Source organism: Pteropus vampyrus, unplaced genomic scaffold, assembly GCF_000151845.1.
Source record: "Pteropus vampyrus isolate Shadow unplaced genomic scaffold, Pvam_2.0 Scaffold27, whole genome shotgun sequence".
Taxonomy (NCBI): domain Eukaryota; kingdom Metazoa; phylum Chordata; class Mammalia; order Chiroptera; family Pteropodidae; genus Pteropus; species Pteropus vampyrus.
The window spans coordinates 5,376,817-5,381,855 of record NW_011888808.1 but is presented as its reverse complement, the minus strand read 5'-3'; positions in this window follow the sequence as shown (position 1 = coordinate 5,381,855).

Sequence of the window (5,039 nt, the reverse complement as noted above, 5' to 3'; positions counted from 1 at the left end):
ATATCAAATAAAGTATGTCCATTTGATAATAAAAATATGGAAGAATCTTAAAGTTGTGAAAAAATTTTTATTTTTTCATTTTTATGTGACCTATATCCCTTTTAAACTTTATGGGATTAGAAATTTTAAGCAGAGACAAAATTCCAAAGTTCAGTTTTCTTCCTTCAGCCTTTATATTAGAATTTCTTAAATAGTCAATTTAAATGATTTTGGTTTTTCTTCCAAGTTTGAGAAATATTCAAGGTCGAAAGAAAAAAATTAATTAAATGTGTATGTCTATGTGTATGTGTGTGTATGTATATGCATATACATATTTACATATATTATACTATGAATGCAAATTTGTGATGACTATTACTAGTAACTGAACCTGCCAGACCCTTTTGATTGCCACAGTGGTGATACTGCCTGATATATTAAGCATAACCTTATTTCTCTCTCAGTTAACTACTGCCACATGGCTCTGTCACTCCTGAATGCCATTATCATAAATAAAATTAGGAAACTCATTTAAATAACAGTCTCTCCTAACTTCATCCTTAGCATTAAGAGATTGTTCAAGACTTTTTCACCATAAGTACATTACTGTATATATCACCAATAGGTAAGGATTTTACTAATATATTACTATTATCACACCTAAAAGTTTAAAAATCATTCATTTACACTATGTAATAACAGTTCATGTTTATTTTTTCCACGATATCAAAAACATATTTTTGCAGGTTCTTTTGGTTGCTATTTGAATTAAGATCTAAATATGGCCCATCTTGTAATTTATTAAAGCCTCTTCCTTGGTTTGTCTTTGTGTGCCTATTATTTATTCATTATTTAAATGTGCTCACTTGTACTATAGAATTTCCCACTTTCTGGATGTAGATAATTTCATCCACATGGTGTCATTTGCATATTCCTCCATTGCCTAAGTTTCCTGTGAATGGGCAGTTAGATTTCCAGACCTTGATAAATTCCAGAAAAGTAATTTCGAGTTACTCAGAAAGGGCAAGAATGGATATTGAGTTAACTTACAGGAGTAAGCTATAATAGAAATGGAAATTCAATGAATATTCTTCAAAAAATTTTAAATGGGATATGGATTGATGGGAAGAGACAATAAACACATATTTCTTTCTGATTTATTTAACCAAAGATGCACTAGTTGACTGCACAGAAAACGAGTAAATGAATATAAATTAGTGTGGCTTTCTCTGTTCTCTTTCTCTCAAGGGGACATCTACCTGCAGATTGTGTCTTGTTAGAGTTGAAAACACAGCCACATTATTGTCTTTTAGTAATCTTTTTATACTCCAAGTTGTAGCATCTTCCTGAAAAATTTACATTATTAATCTCTGCACTTCCCTTAAAATAAATACTTATAAATATTGTTGTTCTTTGGGAACTAAAGCAACACAGCCTCATCTGGGCCATGTCCTTAGAGCAAAAGCAGCAGGATCCCTTCCCTTGTGACCTTGAACAATTCCCACCTTTCCAGGATCCTCGAGAGCCCACTGCTACACGGAATGTCTTCAAAGGCATGGGAAATGTAATAACGTTAGGCACATCCAGACTGAAAGTAGTTGCATATGTTTTTAATTTAAGCCTGTATTTTAAAGAACTAAATGAGACTATGATGGATTAGACATTCATTTACATAATACATTAAGATTTTTTTTTTCTTCTGGTAGAGACAGCAGATCAATTCAACTTATACTTGAAGAATAAAATACCAAGATAATAAGCCTGACAGAAATGAAACAATGATGTTAGTTTCGCATACAATGCTTTTCAGAACTTCTGCTTCTTGTCTCTACAACACATTTATTAAGTGAGACGAGAACATTCTATTAATCTCACTATAACTTTTGGGTAAAACTCAATTTTCATTAAATTCTGATAATTTTATGACTAAAATGTGGTAGGTATTAATATTTTAGTATATGGCTTAAATCTAAATATAAAAAAGACTGCAGTCACCAAATATTCACTACGCAGTGCAAGGAGTCATAGACAAGGAATTTAGACATAAGTTTATTTTTATTAAGTTAGATGACTTTTATGCATTTTTCTAACTTAAAAGATTCTATGGATTTATTATTTTTTAAAAAAATATCTAAATGTATCTTCACCAACTTGGGTACTTCTTATGTCTTCCTTAATGCCACAAATTACTTGTAGCACATGGTAATCTCTAAACTATGTAGTCTGATGAGTCTTTCCTGAAAATAAATATATCATTTACTGGTGAAAATTCTACTTTTATCATACCTAATAAAATATAGAATCATTAAGCAGAACATTTTCTATGTTCACATTTTTATCATTATTTTAGCCTATCAATTTAATTACATATATTTAGTTGGAGGTAACAACGGTGATAAAAAAAACCAGTAACTCACACGTGACTGACAGAATTACTATTTGATAAAATCAAAAAGGATATCTCTCTCTATTTTCACCTTGTAAAAACAGTTGTTTATATTTCTGGACAGTTTGTTTTTTGAGCCTATGTAGTGTCTTTGCTCCATTTCCTAATTTGGTTATAAAAGCAACTGATTTCTTTTGAGAAGTCATCTCAGCCCCATTCTCACTGTTTGTAATTTGGTGGTGTTGACCTTCCTAATTCTACTCAAGTTGAAGAGTGGATGTCCTGGTCCGTTAGAGTGCTAAACCTCTGTGGAAAATGCTTGGGAAAGGAAAGATGTGGCAGAAGAAAATTCTGTTTCATTTCCTTCTTTCCTGGCATACAGGAAAATGTATTTTCCAGCCTTCCCTTCATTCAGGTGGGTCCCTGTTATTGAAACCTCGGCAAGCCACTTCAGAGTGCTTTCCCTGTGTTTCCTCTCTTTTCCTGTTGTGGAGACGTTTTAAGGACGTGAGTTAAATATGACATGACTACAGGATGGAAGAGAACCTCTTGACCTGCGTCAGTCACACTTGAGCAACAAGTATCCCATTATGTTAACCTACTATAAGGTGGCTATGCATTTCTAACTGCAACAAGCCTCACCAACTCTCACAGAGATGGATATGCAACTCTAGGTCAGTAAGATTTCTAATCTAGTCTAGAATTGTTGCTGGAGCTGCTGTAATCAATCTGTTGCCACCGATGTTGCCAAAATAATAGAATGTAAGCTTAGTGCTGCTGGAGGTCACCTTGCATGGTGGGAAGATCCAGCTTAATTTAGAACTGAGATGTAGAGACAAGGGCATGATTTTATTAGACCATCTGAATATTCATCTGTAGTCCTTTAGATCATTTCAGTTACGTAAGCCAATAAATCATCCTCTTTTCTTAAGCCAATATGAATTTTCTTTTATTTGCATTTTGAAGAGCTGATATTGATAACAGTCACAGAATTTTCAGTATGTTTTCTACAAACTTGCTATACCCAGAGGATTCCCATTTGATTGGTTTATTCTGCAAATACAGAAATAATAGTGACTAGAAAAGCTTCTCTCTTAAATCTTCCTTATGCAATGCTCTACCAGAGAGTTGGCATGATTCTGATCCTGAAGTGATTTTGTGTTTTGCTTCTCTGTGCAACTCAATTGAAATTAACCTCTGGATAGCTTTCATTCATCATATTTTGTGTTAAAATATACAAGTACACACACATTTATATCATCACTTTAAGATGTATAATTTTAAAATGATAGGTAAGTCCTGATTCCCTAGACAATCACAAGATCTATGCTTATGTTGAACATATCCTTGTTTTTTGAATCATATTTTTTAGCTATGAAAATATCTTAATCCCATCACACACCCGCTGAGCTCTAGAAAAATCTCTGCTCTTTAAAAATCGATTTTACAAACTTAATTTGTTCTTGTTTCCCCGATTTTATTAGTCTAAATCTTATAAGCTCTGGGTTAAAATTAAACTACAAAAACATCCTGAATCTTATTTTTATTGATTTTTTCCAGACACAAATTTTAAAACGTCTATTATATAAACACTACAAAGAATTTTGTCCTATATATGAAGACTCTGAAAGATTATTTATATTTAGGATTATTGATGTGAATTCAAATCATCTATGTCTCAGTTTATTTTATTGAACTGTATTTAAGACAATTATTTTGTGTGTTAGATTACAAATCAGTTGGTTCCAATAGTCTGGCATATTTGTTCTACTTATATTAATCTTGGCTCCCAACATTGGATTATATACAGAGATGTAAAATACTATTCTATAGACTATTAAAATGTAAAATAAAAATAATATTCTCTAGAAAAGCATATACTACATTTTATGGAGAACATTATAAAATATAGGCTGAATTTTTACAGCTAGAGTCTTATTACCAACTAACGGTTTTAGCTTTTTTTTTCTTGAATCATAAGTTTTACAGACCTCTCATCAGGCCTCTGTATTAATTTATTTATTGATTGATTTAATTATATATAGCTAGTGGATTTACTGTAAGCTATTGATCTTACTCATAAATTGTTGCCTGCAAACTGAACTCAACATTATTGAAATATTTCATAAATATAAGTTAAGATTGCTATTTCTTATCCTCACATCTGAATACTATCAGCTGAATAATGTAAATAAGTTTGATTCGCTATTTCAGGAAGCAGAGTCACAAAGCAAATGAACTAAAATTCTCAGACCTTTTGTTCATGTGAACTGCTTACTTTTCAAGAATTGTGTTAAAAAGATTTGTATTAAATTTGTTCTGTAGAATCTGGCAAAGAGGTCTAGTTCAATGCAACCATATAAATGAGTTAAACAACTTGGAGATATCTGCCAATGTTATCATATAAAATCCTCCATGTCTGCCTATAAATCATTGAATAAAATAGTGTACAGAGAGAAATAAGTGAAGGGTATATATATGTATATATATGTGTGTGTGTGTGTGTATATATATATTGACATTTAAAACTGGTCCATTATTCAATAGTTTTTCGACTAGAAAAACATCTTCCAAATAAGAGCATGGTCTGGTGTACATAGCCACCTCTTACATACAGTTTCTTAAAATATACTCTGCAATCTAATTATCTATAGTAAATACAGATTATGCCTTG